The following is a 17,136-nucleotide window of genomic DNA, read 5'->3' as shown; positions in this document are numbered from 1 at the left end:
TTCATTCGTTTCATAAACCCACACTCGTATTTTAATGCCTTTCATTATGTAGCAGTCACATAAACTACTAATACTAGTTATCAAAAAAATGGTACACTAATTTTGCAGTTTTAGATAGGGGTTCCGCCAAAATCGACTGAAAAACCCCAACATCCATTTCTTTAACCTAACCTATCTGGAGTCATAATATCATTGCTTATAACTTATTACCTCACCCTTCCTCACCTCACTCACCTACCTCAGAGCTAAATTAGTCAGAATTTCCTCCTAATTAGCGAAACATGGAGAGATGCGTTTGAAAAACCACCTAAAATCAAAACGACGTATGTCCCTACAGGCTTGTATGCACGTAGGACGTTTTGTGAGTAGTGGGTTCTAAGTGGGTCGTTCACCTTCGGAGGCGACGCGTAGTAATAAACGTTTGGTGCTATCTATCGTAAGGGCTCAACTACACTGTCGGATTGCGGCAGGACTACAACTGGCAAAATTGGATACTCAGGTACCAAAAATCTTTAATATGATAGATCGGTCAAACAGAATCGGATCGGTCTTTTCTGTAGACATGCACAAAAATTAAGGGCTATAAAGGTTAATTTTCTTATTTAACCCTTATCCACGTTAAAACGTACTCCTTTTATTTAGAGAACTATGATAAAATCATTACCTACATGCCCACAAGCTGTTAACTATTGGCCACAGAAAAGATGCAAACACAGTTTTCTGTTTGACCCAGATATCCTTTACTTTTAGAAAACGATGACTCCTCATTACGTAAATCACGTAAATGTGTTATTCGCTACTTTTATTTATGATTAATGAGGGCGCGCTCCTAGCGGTAAGAGCGTGCGACTTTCAATCCGGAGGTCGCGGGTTCAAACCCCGGCTCGTACCAATGAGTTCTCGGAACTTATGTACGAAATATCATTTGATATTTACCTGTCTCCTTTCGGTGAAGGAAAACATCGTGAGGAAACCTGACTAATCCCAATAAGGGCTAGTTTACCCTCTCGATTGGAAGGTCAGTTGGCAGTCGCTTTCATAAAAACTAGTGGCTACGCCAATTCTCGGGATTAGTTGTCCAGCGTACCCCAGGCTCCCATGAGCCGTGGCAAAATGCCAGGATAACGCGAGGAAAATGATGTACGAGTAAGTATCGTGTGTATGAGGCCTAATGCAAATGCGGTTCGCCGCAATGTACGTGGGATAAGGGTATTTTCGCCCTTTAGGCTCTTTCATGGAAAAGCTAAAAGGTGTTGTACAAGTGAATTAATGAGACCATGTATCATACATACCTAATCGTAGACAAGTCTGTTTGGTCCTATGGTTGACTGATTGTAAATGAGGGGCCCACTGATTAACAGTCAGCCGGACGGTATCGGCCTGTCAGTTGGAACAAAATTTTGACAGTTCCGAACAACTGACAGGCCGATACCGCCCGGCGGACTGTTTATCAGTGGGCCCCTAAAGTTTGTTTGGTTGACTTGGTGAGAATGGCTATAAGTCTGATTGGTCCTATGGTTGACTTATTGAGAATGGCTTAAAGTCTGTTTGGTCCTATGGTTGACTGGTTGAGAATGGCTCAAAGTATGTTTGGTCCTATAGTTGACGGGTTGAGAATGGCTTAAAGTCTGTTGGGTCCTATGGTTGACGGGTTGAGAATGGTGTAAAGTCTGTTTGGTCCTTATGGTTGACTGGATGAGAATGGCTTAAAGTCTGTTTGGTCCTATGGTTGACGGGTTGAGAATGGCTTAAAGTCTGTTGGGTCCTATGGTTGACGGGTTGAGAATGGCTTAAAGTCTGTTTGATCCTATGGGTGACTGGTTGAGAAAGGGTTAAAAGGAAAGGGAGCGACCGCTTCTCCATAGAGGAAAATGGTGACTACCATTTTCCTCTCTGGTTATTGAGATTATGAAAAATATGTTTGCACAATTTGATGTACCTATAGTAGGCATACCACCCTTTTTGTGTTTTTTTTTTATTATATAATACTTAAGAGCAAAACACAATACAAATTTAGAAAAAAATCTAACTAGTCAAAAAATTCACACACACTAAAACCGAAATAAGGATGACTCACGTTAGACCGGGCCGGAGCTTCCGGCGCTTCGTTTTCTATGGAAAGCACCACGTGATCACCGATCAGCCGTCACAGAAAATGACATGTCCGACGCCTCGGCCCGGGCACGGACCCGTCTAGCGTGAGTCAACCTTTATTCAGCCATAGACAACGAGTTCAAGGTATTTTTTTAATAGAACATAATAGACAGCCGGCGCGCTGGCGCACCGCCAACCGACCGACTGCCGTATTCGAACTTCAAGATATTCACAAGAGACGACACGTACTAGATCCATTCTAGATACGTTATAGTTTAGATATCAACTAGTTCTCTTTTGCAGCGCGATTCGGGCAACCAATGTCACTTTTACGTTAGATAGAGTAAGATATCTATTAGATGTGAATTGGATCTCTAAGTCATATCCTGTGGAAATCGTTCAAGAGTATCTCCAGAATCGCGCAAATGTCAAATTTGACAGGTTATATAGATCTTAAACATATCGTTAGGTATCGTATCTTGGTGATGTCTAATAGATGTCTATTTCAAAATCCGAATCGGGCCCTGAGCTGTTCGAAGTGCGGTTTACTATGCGTTTGTTTACTCCGTGTCTAGTACAATTTGACCTGTACCCTGTTTATCAAAAGCTTGTAACTTGTAATACATGTCCAATGAATAGCCTTCTTGAGCTTACTGTGGGACTTAGTCAATCTGTGTAAGAATGTCCTATAATATTTATTTATTTAATACAAGTTGAAGTCCCTTTTTACAGCTTTTGTTAGAAAGGAACTTCCACTTGTTACAAGCTTTTGATAAACAGGGCCATTGCCCTGTTTATCAAAAGCTTGTATATTTAAGGTAAGAAAAGGCTATTCATTGGACATATATTTTTTTATTAATAATAAATGCGTAACGTACGTGAGCGTTTCCTTTATTTTTTGCCATTTTTATATATTGTGGCCGTTTTTGCCACTTTTGTGTCATTTCTAGTCAAGATCGTGAGCCCTTTTCATCCTTATAGGAGAAAAAAAGTGTCCTAAAATTTCCATACATTTTTCAAACTTTCCTTTTTGTTCCATGTAACAAATTATATGGAGAAATGGTAACATAATAAGAAAAAAACTCTGGGACCATTTTTTAACCCATTATGATCGAAAGAGCTCTTAATTCTGAGTAGAAATAACACAAAAGTGGCAAAAAAGATCACAAAATTTGCCTACCTTTGTACAGTCAATCAATCAATCAATCAATCAAAATATACTTTATTCATGTAGGCCTAGCAACAAGCTCTTATGAATCGTAATTAATCTTAATCTAATTATCAGAGCAATTTATTGATGTTAATATTATTCCATAATAAAATTGGATTATTATACATGTCAAATTTAACACTAAGAATTTCACAAAAGGATCGTCAATCATTAAAAAAAAATTGTATAAAAAAAATACTAGTCTAGAATTTCTAGAATAAAATCTAAATGTCAAAAAAAGCATAAGTAACAAACAAGTAGATAGTATTACATCGGAATATCCATTTCCTCATCAATAATCAAATATACCTAATAAATAAATAATCATTTCGAATAACAATTAATCCCACGTTGTATTATCATTCATGTAGTCCTGTGTGGTATAATAAGCTTTGGAAATAAGTTTACGCTTTACATAATTCTTAAATTTATTAATAGATAATTCAGTAATATGGTTTGGAAGTTTATTATAAAATCTTACACAATTACCCATGAATGATTTTTTAATTTTATGGAGCCGAGTGAAGGGCACTGCGAACTTATGTTTATTTCTAGTATTAATATTATGGATTTCACAATTTTTCCTAAAATTTACAATATTTTTATGTACATACAGAATATTCTCATAAATGTATTGACAGTGCACTGTCATTATGTCAATTTCCTTAAATTTATCTCTAAGTGAGTCTCTATGGTTCATTTTGTATATTGCTCGAATAGCCCTCTTCTGCAGAACAAAAATGGTATTTATCTCTGAAGCACCGCCCCACAGTAAAATACCATATGCCATAATGCTATGGAAGTAACTAAAATATACTAATCGAGCTGTTTTCACATCAGTTAACTGACGGATTTTGCTCACTGCAAAAGCTGCAGAGCTCAGTCTATTCGAAAGAGTAGCAATATGGGGACCCCACTGGAGTTTAGAATCTAAAGTTATACCAAGAAAAACTGTACTATCAACTAATTCCAATTCCTCATCCTTCACAATGACACTTGCTTGCACATGCCTTACGTTACTACTAGTGACAAACTTAATACATTTAGTTTTTTTCTCATTTAACATTAAATTATTAACATTGAACCAATTTACTACTTTTGAAATAGCATTGTTTACATCATTGTAAGCTTGTTGCTGTCGTTTGACTTTGAAAATAAGTGAGGTGTCGTCTGCAAACAATACTATATCATGGTGGGTCTTAACAAGGAATGGCAAGTCATTTATGTAGATAAGGAACAGGAAAGGCCCCAATATTGACCCCTGTGGTACACCCATAGAGACCAATGACCCCGGTGATCGCTGTCCATTCACATCGACCCTTTGTATTCTACCATTTAAGTAGGACTTAAGTAAGTTCAGTGCCGATCCTCTAACGCCGTAATAATGAAGTTTCCTGATTAATGTTTCATGACAAACACAGTCGAAGGCCTTAGATAAATCACAGAAGACACCTAAAGCATCTCGTGACTCCTCCCAGGCATCGAAAATATGCTTAATTAGCTCAACACCAGCATCGGTTGTTGAGCGACCCCGTGTAAAACCAAACTGCTTATTATGCATCAAATTATTAACGTTAAAATGTCGTACTAATTGAGAAAGAACTAATTTTTCAAAAATCTTGCTAAATGTTGGTAGCACAGATATCGGTCTAAAGTTAGTGGGGTCAGAGCTGCTACCAGATTTAAATAAAGGAATTACTTTACTATGTTTCATTAGATCAGGAAACTCACCGCAATCAACACTGTTGTTAAATATAACTACCAAGTCAGGCGCTACAATTTCTACTAAGGATTTGACAGCATGGACAGAGACTCCCCAGAGGTCACTAGTTTTTTTGACATTAATTGATTTAAACGCCTTTATTACATCTGAGGTACAAACATGTTCAAAATGAAGGTCTCCACAACACTCTGGAGCGTTATCTTTTAATAATGTAACAGCAGATGAGGGTGATGAATTTAAATCCTTAGTTGTAGATACTGGTACCTCGGTGAAAAATTTTTCAAATTCTGTAGCTACTTCTAAATTAGAATCTATAATTTTGTTATCAATGTTTAGTTTAAGTTCTTTAATTGTGTGTTTCGAACGACCAGTCTCCACATTTATTACTTTCCAGGTTGCTTTAATAATGTCTGGACTACTTTTTATTTTCTGACTTAGATAATTTCGCTTAGCTATATGACAATCTACTTTAAACTTCTTCGAATACGCCTTCACATGTTCTTTAAATTCATCACTCTGATTAAACCGCCGTTCCTCATATAAGGCATACAGTTCACGTCTTCTTTGATGTAAGTCCGCAGTAGCCCACTCACTAAAAACTGATGCACCACTAACTACGACCGATTTTGAGGTGAATATCGCATTATAATGATTCATAAAAGTGTGAAAGAATGAATTATACATACTATTAGGACTCATATCGGAAGACAAAAAGGGTAGCGCCTGAACTAAACTTAGCTTCATTCTTTCCACGCGGTCCGAGGTTACTGGTACAAAAGTTATTTGTTTTCTCATGGTATTTTTCCTAAATGCCTCAAATACCATTAATTGACCTAAGTGGTCAGATTCTAAATTGCTGATAACTTTTTTAGCAATAGGAAAAATATCTGTGAAAATATTATCTATACAGGTTGCACTAGTAGCAGTCACTCTAGTGGGCTCCATAAACATGTGGTTGAGATTACAAGATTTAAAAAGATTCAATAATCTACAAGACATTGTTGAGTTTTCCATAATATTTACATTAAAGTCGCCGCATATAAGCAATTTCTTACTAGAAGATGATATTTTACGTAGGGCAAATTCCATTATGTTTTCAAATAATTCAAAATTACTTAATGGCGGCCTATACACACAGACAACAATAAATTGCTCTAATTCAACTGCACTTAGTTCTATAGTCCGTTCAACAGACATGGATACAATGTCCTTACGTTCCTTAAATTTTAACTGACTATTTAATATAATTAATGACCCACCATGTATGGAACTAAGTCTGGTGAACGAACTTCCCGCCTGGTGATTATTAAATTGGGGCATTAATTCATTATTATGTAACCAATGTTCAGTAAGACATAAAATATCAATATTAAAATCATTCAAAAAAAGTTCAATCTGCAAATTTTTTCCTCTAATACATTGAATATTTTGATGCACCAGGTGGATATACTTTCCATGTTTGCAGTATTTTTCATTATATTTATTTAAAACTAAATTGCCAGAGACAGAATCTTTTGTCTTAACAGCTAGTTTAAATCTATTAAATCATTGGTTATGACTGGAACCAATTCCAAGTTCATACTGGGCTGCTCAATAGGAGCAGAATTGTCTGCCAAATTCTTGGCAGAAATGTCAAGTAAATAGGATAGCGATAAAGCTATTTGTCTTTTATAATAATTTGAAAGGCAACACTTGCCTTTAGTCAAAAACACCATAGGCATATGGTATTTACTAACAAAATTGTTAGTGTCAATTATGCTAAACTTACTACTATATGTACAAAGATTATATAGAGATATATTTAACTTATGTCTAGTGGTATTTTCTGCCTCTGACATTTGCTCACAATAGGGGAATGTGAAAAAAATAATTTCATGCACTGCAAGCGAGTTTAACTGTTCAAAGTATTTAATTAGATTATTTTTGTTCACATTACCCCTATTCCCCATAAGAATAAGCAGTGTTGTCTTAGAATTAATATTACTGTCATTTAAAATTTGTTTTAAGATATTTTCAAAGCTACTGTGAGGCAGACAATTGCTGATTGTACTAAGTCCCTTTAGGTAAAAGCTTAAAAATGAGCTCATATTGCTTCCAATTTCATCAGAATACATAATAACATTAGGTTTAGGTGTGCTTTGTTGTGTAGTGTGGAAGGAGCTATTATTATTTACATGCTGTTGTGGTAAACCGTCACACAGGCTTAGGTCGAGCAAACTGGTCGACGAATGTTCAGTCACTTGCTTACAAGTACATGACTGGGCATTGGTCAGTGACTCAAACCGTTCTGAATTAAGCTTAATCTGGGATATTAAATCATCCATGGCCAAAGAATATTCATTAATCACCTTTTTAGAACTCTCATTTATATTTTCTAAGGATTCTATGGAATCCTCCAAACTCTGAATTTTTAATTTTAAAGTCTGTGTGTCGGTTTCATATTGCAGTTGACTATTTTCTAACTGGGTAGAATATAAATCTAACTTATCCACTAAATTAACATTAATTTTACAAAATCTCAATTTTTTAAAAAACAATTTATTTATTTTAGACAAGTTTTGGTTTTTTTTTATGAGTCTATTTAATTTAATATATTTCTTTAGTTTGTTTCCGCTGCAATTTACTAACCTTGGTGTGGTAGTATCATAGGCTAAATCTGTAGTGGCCACAAGGTTTTCAACTGGTGCGGCAACCAACTGAGAGTCGGGCCGGACCAGTTCTTCGAACAAGCTCTGAGAGTGTGCCGCTGCTGCATTGTGTTGGGCCTCCTGTAACTCATAGATTTGTTCGTGGGCGTCGTGCAGTGCTCTCTCCAATGAGTTGATGTCCTTCAGGGCCTGCTCATACGCAGCACTACACTCAGTGAACCTGTCAACCGTCTCCTGAAGCCGGGCCCGCTCTGAATTTACATTATTGTAGTCAGCTTCTAATGAGCACAGTTCCTTTTTAAGCTTATCATTGCTATTAAGTACTAATAATAGCTCCTTCTCACTGTCTTCCCTTTCACTGAGCAATTGAGCACAAGATTCCTTGGATATTTTCAACTCCAGCAAGGTAAGTTGGAGTTTATCAGTCTCCTGCTGGCGAGCCGCTGCGGCTGCTCTGCGGGTAAGCATTGTAGACAGTTTTGCAATTGAAATTAAAGCCAAAAATAAACAAGGAATCGCTCACTCAAGCTAAGTGATATTTAGGTACGTACTTACGTGAAATAGTGACGATTGACTGTATCTACACTGCGTTCTAACCCTGTACAATGATCAACACTTTATTATAAACACACTTAGTAAATATTAGTGATAAAAAAAACCAGAAAGGATTCCAAGGCGAACGTAGGTTTCAAATTTATAACCTGTAACGGCTACAAATCCGAGATATTACAAGACACTAGTAAACGTCACTAAAGCACTTCACTTATTATGTATACATAAAACTTAATGTTAAAACTATTTGGTTCACACTTTTAATGCTTAATATTACATGAAATATCATTAAAATTAAAATAATTACAAGGGACCTAGCAAAATCAGCTGCTTATCGTTTGACAGCCGGGGTTGCCATCCTCACCAGCAATAATATGTTACACAACGAAGGCCGCAAAAATATCTGACACGATCTTATTTGAGAGCCATAAGAGGTTGTCACATATTTTTGCGGCCTTCGAAGAGTAACATATTATTGCAGGTAACTGTAAGTAGTAGAAATACTACTCAGAATCACAACATGTGTGTGTGTGTGTAGACGCGTGTCTAAGTCGGGTGAAAATGCAATATTATGGTACCATCGAGCTGATCTGATGATGATGACAACGCAACCTAATTGTGTTTGGGGTTTTTAGAATTGTCTTGATGAGTATTAGTTGCCTGTGGTAAGAAAAGTACAGTCAGCATAAAAGCTTGTACAAAAATTATTTTTTTGCCAAAAACTTATATATACTTTTACAACTATGTATGACAAAATTTTAACGACTTTGGTTCCTCAGTAGGCGCTTTGTGAATAGCCTGGTTGTTTTATTAAAATCAGGTTAGACATAAATCTAATACAGAGTGCATTTTGAGAGTCAACGTACTCAGTTTTAGATCAGGGCCTTCGCTTGATCGGCTTACTTATGGGTATAGACGGTCAAGCAAATCTTGTCAGTAGAAAAAGGCCCGAAATTCAAATTTTCTATGAGACGATATCCCTTCGCGCCTACATTTTTCAAATTTGCCGCCTTTTTCTACTGACAAGATCTGCTTGACCAAGTATAAATACAAAACCGGCCAAGTGCGAGTCGAGATCGCGCACGAAGGGTTCCGTACCATTGCGCAAAAAACGGCAAAAAATCACGTTTGTTGTATGGGAGCCCCATTTAAATCTTTATTTTATTCTGTTTTTAGTATTTGTTGTTATAGCGGCAACAGAAATACATCATCTGTGAAAATTTCAACTGTCTAGCTATCACGGTTCGTGAGATACAGCCTGGTGACAGACGGACGGACGGACGGACGGACGGACGGACAGCGAAGTCTTAGTAATAGGGTCCCGTTTTACCCTTTGGGTACGGAACCCTAAAAACGGAATCCTATTACTAGGACTCCGCTGTCCGTCTGTCTGTCAGTCTGTCGTCTGTCTGTCCGTCCGTCTGTCTATCACCAGGTTATATTTCATGAACCGTGATAGCGAGACAGTTGAAATTGTCACAGATGATGCATTTCTGTTGCCACTAACAACAAATACTGCAAACAGAATATAATAAATATTTAACCCATTTAAATACAACTCCCATACAACAAACGCGTTTTTATGCCGTTTTTAAGAGTAAGGAACCCGTTGTGCGCGAGTCCAACTCCCAAATACCCGTTTTTTTTAAAATCCTCGCACAAAAGATAGCAGTCATAACGTTCGCAAGCCCCAGCTTTGAGCTGCCAACTAGTGATGCGCTCACCGGGAAAATACCGGTTCATTTCTATGACACGGGTCGGGGAATTGCATAGACTAGGAATCCTCTAGACCGAGTTTAGAGCAATTATTTCATGCAACCGATGATGCCAAAAATGCAGGGGTGCGCGGGACGAGGTGAGCGAAGTCCCGTGCCGTGATTGGTCCGTTCAAAGACACTGACGTCACACAAAGACACTTTCGAGTCGAACATGGAGTAAAATTACCGTATGCGTGGCAGAGGGGGTAAAACGACTATGCTAAGTCTGGAGGATGTTTTGTCTGTGTTTCTATGACACGGGTCGGGGAATTGGCGTGAAATTTACGGTTTGGGAAATAAATTGGTTGTCTTTTGTTTCCGAGATATTCCTTTTATAAATCGCTAGCAACCTCTTTTGTTTTATTGATATGTCTTGAGTTGACACTAGTGAGTTAAGTGAACTAGAGAACAAAATTTCCTTTTGTTTGTACAGTGTTATGCCATTTAGGGTTCTTTACTTTTTTTAAGATAAAGATAAAGATAAAAGATATTTATTCGTGACGTTCACAAAACATGTACTAACATGTACAGACAACAACAGCAAGGAAATAAGACATCAATAAGTGTGCATCACGAAATGGACCCAACTCAGCATAACGCTAGCTATAAAGCCAGCGCTGGTCTTCCGTCGGGCCCATTCGGTGATGCCACGACAGATAACACATAAATACACATATTAAAACGTTGCAAAGAATACAAAAAAAGAACAATCCCACCAAAAACATAAATGTAAAAAAGGAGAGCCAAGTTCAATACAAAAATTATGCTTGGCTGTGGGGCTCGCCGCAAAAAGAATGGAGATCTAAATGAGTGCCACTGCCAAGTTCTATGCATCCAAATATGTATTTATAGGAACAAAATAACATTATAAATTAATCAAGTATTAAACTCTATTTCTTTGCTTTATTGGATACCTATAACAATTGCTGTTATTTAAAAAAATGTGAGATCTTAAAGTAGGTTAGATTTGGCTTGGCCAGGTTTTATCAGAATTACAATATATATAAAATGATTGATATAATGAAAACTGGCCAAGTCAAATCTAACCTACTTTAAGATCTCACATTTTTTTAAATAACAGCAATTGTTATAGGTATCCAATAAAGCAAAGAAATAGAGTTTAATACTTGATTAATTTATAATGTTATTTTGTTCCTATAAATACATATTTGGATTTTGCATAGAACTTGGCAGTGGCACTCATTTAGATCTCCATTCTTTTTGCGGCGAGCCCCACAGCCAAGCATAATTTTTGTATTGAACTTGGCTCTCCTTTTTTACATTTATGTTTTTGGTGGGATATCAATACTTTTTGTAAAGAAAACTAGGCAGGTATTGAGATTTAATGTTTTTTCTTGTGTTTCCGCTGTATGGTTTTTACTTCTGTTCTTTGTATAATTATGTGGTGCCGCGCGCCGCCGACGACACACCGTTGGCCGGTTGTTTAGAGCGTATTACAAGTTTTTTGTATGGGGACACCACTTATTTTTTGACTTAACTTTATTTTAATATAGCAAATATAATAATACATATATTGGGGTAGTTTCAAATATCTGCTTGTAACGGTTCCAACGCTACAATAAAAAAATATTTTTTTGTATGGGGACCCCCCCTATTTTTTAACTTTTTTTTATTTTTAGATTTTTCCCTACGCTTACACACAATAACCGAGCTGGATTCCAAATTTCATCCTTCTAGGTCATCTGGAAGTAGGTTAGGTTTAGGTACTTATATGTCAGTCCCAATAAAAAATGGTTTTTTTGTATGGGGACCCCCCCTATTTTTAAACTTTATTTTATTTTTAGATTTTTTCCTACGGTTACACACAATAACCGAGCTGGATTCCAAATTTCATCCTTCTAGGTCATCTGGAAGTAGGTTAGGTTTAGGTACTTATATGTCAGTCCCAATAAAAAGTGTTTTTTTTGTATGGGGACCCCCCCTATTTTTTTACTTTATTTTATTTTTAGATTTGGTCCTACGGTTACACACAATAACCAAGCTGGATTCCAAATTTCATCCTTCTAGGTCATCTGGAAGTAGGTTAGGTTTAGGTACTATAAGTCATAAGTCAGTCTTAAAATTTACGACTTTTTGACCTTCATATCTTTATAACCGTTTGAGCTAGCTTCATGAAATTTGGGCTTCTAGATGTCCTTATGGATATAATTAAACACACGTAGTTTTATGTGTTTACGTCAAAGATGTTTTGAGTTATAGAAGGGTCAAAAGTGGCACCAAGTGGTTCGTGTAATATTACACTCGGCGCTGGCTAGCCAGTTCCTTTGCTTGAACTTGGCTTGACACGCTGCCGCGTGTCTAGATATATACAAGAAAAATAATTAAGAACACAAATAAAAAATAAAAAAAAAATAAGAAGAACATAAACATAGACAAAAATTTACAGTAAACTCGAACTAGTTACGGTCAAACTAGTTAAGGTCAAATTATGAACGCGACCATACCATGCGTCAACACTTGTGCAGCTACTAGCGCCAGCGGCGACTTGCGAAACTAAAACTGTTTGTGCAAGCAAAGCATCAAAAGCATGGCATGGCATTTTTAAGGCAATACTTTAAGTCATGTCCGCAAAAATTAATAAAAACTACTTCTCGTCTTGCTAAATTGGAATTTCTATAGCGTAAGTTTCGAACAACCAATTTAGCTAGGACTCTAAATGGCGCAACAATCGCGGAGCATTAGTCACCAGCATCACACGGGATTGCTATGTCAGTTAGGGTTCTTCCTAAATTTGGAAATGCTATAGCGTAAGTTTCGAACAACCAATTTAGCGAGGACCCTAAATGACGCAACAACCGCGGAGCGTGATGGTATCTACTCAATACGTAAAAGGAGAATTCAAACTTTTACTTCAATCTTGAAAGAATTTAAAACTATTTTTGATCTTTATTTAAAACTTTGAGTGCCGTTGCCGGGAACCCGCTCGGCGGGTTCTCTGTTCGTAGTCGCTTTCCTCTACAAAGCGGGAAACTCAAAACAACTAACTCAAAAAAGTGGAAAACTCATTGTCTCTGATGAGACTCGAACTCGCGTCGCCGGGATACCAGCCCAACTACCAACAGTACCAACTGACCTACCGAGACTTACGTACGGTACCGGTAACTCTAAAAACGGTATTTCGAAACCGGTACATCGCCATTCCTGACACAGTCTGGGCCGGGTCCCGCGGGGCCGCCTCAGGCCGCGCTAATTTATTCATTGCTTATTCTGACCTAACACTCGCCGGGAACCACGTTCGAATTGTTGCCGCCATGTCACACTTACGTACGAGTTTACAAGTGCGACAGAGAGGCAACACGTCGAATGTGGTTCGCGGTAGGCCCTCTAACCTAGCACTCGCCGGGAACCAAACTGCGGAGCGACTTAGTGTATTCGACATTGACTTTGAAAACTTGCGGTATTGATTTTAACCATGTAGGTATCAAAGACATCCGTATAAGATGAATAAAGTCTAAGGAAAAAACGTGCCTCGGAAATCAAGAAAAAGTCAATCTCGAATAGATGGCGCCACACCTTTGGCCTGTGCTCGGCTAGATGGCGTTGACGACACCATTTCATATTTAACAATTTTAACACATAGGTATCAGTGAATAAACATCAAATATAAAAGATATAAAAATAATAAAATCATTTATCCATATATACACATTTTTTTATAGATTTATACGTTTCCATTTTGAATTTTAGACGTGTGTCTATACATGATAGTAAATTTACTATGACTACAAAATTTACTAGGGCTGGACCCCTCTATACTATCTATTCTCTTTGTAGGTATATAGAAAAGCTTTAAAAGTAGGTATCATTAATAGTGACGCTCCCAACTAAAAGGGTACCACATTGTCGGTAGTCGATAAAGTTGATTTCAAATTAAAGTTTTATAGAAATAGCGTCGTATTGACAACCGACAATAACCCATAAGGTGACAGTTCATTTCCAACGCCATATGAACTATTGCGACGTTGCTGTCATTCATTGTCTTGTCATTCTAATAATCAGTTTTTGGCAAAAATTTCATTTTTGGTACAAGCTTTTATCGCTGACTGTACTTTTCTTACGACAGACAACTAATACTCATCGAGACAATTCTAAAAACCCCTAACACAATTAGGTTGCGTTGTTTCATCACAGAGTTCCTATGGCCACCTCCTGTCTCCATCATCAGATCAGCTCGATGGTACCATAATATTGCATTGTCATCCGATTTATAAATGCATGCAAAATTTCAGCTCAATCGGAAACCGGGAAGTGGATCAAATTTAACTGGCAAGATTTGATTACAGACAGACAACGGTCAGGTAAAAGTAAATAAAAGCTTGTAATAAATAATAAATAATAAATAATAAATATAGGGGCCATCTTACAGATCAACCTAGCCCCAAACTAAGCAAAGCTTTTACTTAGGCGACGACATACATACTTATATAGACAAATACATACTTAATTACTTAAATATACATAGATAACACCCATGACTCAGGAACAAATATTAGTGTTCAACACACAAATAAATGACCTTACTGGGATTCGAACCCAGGACCATCAGCTTCGCAGGCAGGGTGGGGAGTGCCCCATTAGGCCAGACCGGTCGTCATTCATATTACCTACTATGGAAATTGATAATAAAATGTGTCGGAGAAGTAGTGCAGCTGCGGTCAGAAATGGAATGTTACCTTTAACAACTCGAAAAGAATAATCTTTGTATCCGTAGATGTTTTTGCGCGGAACCCTAAAAGTCCAGCGCCCTCGCCTAACGAAGTGCTATCTAATTAAAGTTTCACCGTAAAGAACCCAACTCCCAGGTGTAATATAACTTTGGCGTAATTAAGGCGACTGGAATCTTCAATGACCTCGATGGTATACTTTCGTGAAAGCGGATTATTGGAGGAAAGTAGGGTGACTGCTATAGTACTTGGCCACTCCATAAGTAGGTTTAATTGGCCACTCTCAACAATAAAGGGCGCGGTTGTTTAATGCGATAAACGCAGCGTTGAATGCATGCATGAGAGAACGAGTTGGGCCATGCTCAAAAAATAAGTTATTGGCAAAAATTTCATTTTTGGTACAAGGTTTTATCGCCGACTGTACTGTTTTTCCACAGGCAACTATAGTTCGTTTTTTTTAGCATTAGAAAGAACTCCGCAGAAGCAAGCGTGCAGTTTTTATCAGGCTCGTTAATTGTTAATAATTATTGAATTATCTAATGTAGCATGGTCAATACATATAATTTACTTCAAATTCTTGCCGCTAAAAGTGCCAGATTTAGAACCACAAGCGAACTTCTGCGAAGTTCTTTCTAATGCTAAAAAAACGGACTATAATACTCATCAAGACGATTCTAAAAACCCCAAACACAATTAGGTTTCGTTGTTTTATCACAGAGTTCCTATGGCCACCTCCCGTCTCCATCATTAGATCAGCTCGATGACACCATAATATTGCATCGTCACCCGAATTACGCATGTATGCAAAGTTTCAGCTCAATCGGAAACCGGGAAGTGGATCAAATTTAACTTGCAAGATTTGATTACAGACAGACAACGATCAGGTGAAACTAAATAAAAGCTTGCAAAAAATTTCGCGATTTCGGAGTTGGTCCCATAGTAAAAGTTACTCAGTATGATTACATAAACTCCCTGGCAACGGGAATACATACAGTTATTTTTTAGCCACCCTGTATAGAATGTTACAAAAACTTGGTTGTTTTTAAATAAGAACACAATTCTGTAGAACATTAAAGGTGTGTTTCTAAACGAAAAGCTTCTTATAATATTCATAACTGTAATTAAAATATTTACAAAATGTTTCTAAAATCTTCCGGCAGCTAATTATGATATTAAAATCGAGATATCCGCTCATACATTATTCAAAGGTACCTAATACTAATATTTATTCGGTGTCAAAGGAAGGAACTTATAATATTTAGAATATAATTAACTGGTTAAATGATCAAAAGTTTAAAAGATCTTCCCTTAAAATCAACCGATGTAAAATAAAACCGGGCAAGTGCGAGTCGGACTCGCGCACGAAGGGTTCCATAATGCAAAAAAAAAAACAAAAAAAAAGCAAAAAAAAACGGTCACCCATCCAAGTACTGACCCCTCCCGACGTTGCTTAACTTTGGTCAAAAATCAAGTTTGTTGTATGGGAGCCCCATTTAAATCTTTATTTTATTCTGTTTTTAGTATTTGTTGTTATAGCGGCAACAGAAATACATCATCTGTGAAAATGTCAACTGCTTAGCTATCACGGTTCATGAGATACAGCCTGGTGACAGACAGACAGACAGTGCAGTCTTAGTAATAGGGTCCCGTTTTTACCTTTTGGTTACGGAACGCTAATAAAATTAAATAAGAAAGTTTAAAACCAATAAAAAGCACTTACTTAAATGAAATATCCACAGATACTACACTTTTATTGTGAAGCCCTCTTGAGTTTTCTAAATAAATAAGTACTGAAACGATACTCTTTCAATCACTCACTGCCCGATTCGAAATTTAAGATACGTCAATTAATAGATCTAGAAACGATATGGATTAGATGTGCCAGTGTTAAAAGTGACGTTTTTGTTTGAAGAAAACACAATTTACACTGACATATATATTCCATATCGTTTCTAGATCTAATAACTGACGTATCTAAAAGTTGGAATCGGGCCCTAAGTACTCTTTCATTTGGTTCCATCATATTGATTGGTGCTCTTCCGTTGCTATTTCGAAATATACACTTTACCAACATTTCCTGATGCATTAAGAATGACTCACGCTAGACCGGGCCGGGCCCGGGCCGAGGCGCCCGACATGCCATTTTCTGTGACGGCTGATCGGTGATCACTGGGTGCTTTCTATAGAAAACGAAGCGCCTGAAGCTCCGGCCCGGTCTAGCGCGGTTATTCTTAACAGCCGTAAGGGCTATTGGAATACTCATCGTTGAATTGTTTACTGTAGTTATTCTCGTGAAACCGATACAAATTCAAACTAATTTTCAAAATAAATTGGTATTGGTTTGGAGATCTCTTGCATCTCCAAACTACAAGTACAAGTTTACGACCTCAGAAATTCAGTCATGAACAGAGGAACGCAAAAAACAAGTGTAATTACTAATTTCGAAATTACTTTAGGTGCCGTATTA

At 37.2% G+C, this 17,136-nt stretch overlaps 1 protein-coding gene across 1 annotated transcript in view; it reads left to right on the top strand.

Moving 5' to 3' along the window:
- Positions 1-17,136, top strand: part of LOC134674167 (uncharacterized) — a 41,424-nt gene that overhangs the window by 23,082 nt on the left and 1,206 nt on the right. The gene's annotated exons all lie outside the window — the stretch shown is intronic.

Source organism: Cydia fagiglandana, chromosome 19 (assembly GCF_963556715.1).
Source record: "Cydia fagiglandana chromosome 19, ilCydFagi1.1, whole genome shotgun sequence".
Taxonomy (NCBI): Eukaryota; Metazoa; Arthropoda; class Insecta; order Lepidoptera; family Tortricidae; genus Cydia; species Cydia fagiglandana.
Note: the sequence above shows the minus strand (reverse complement) of the source record. Positions and strands in the feature narration are given on the sequence as shown.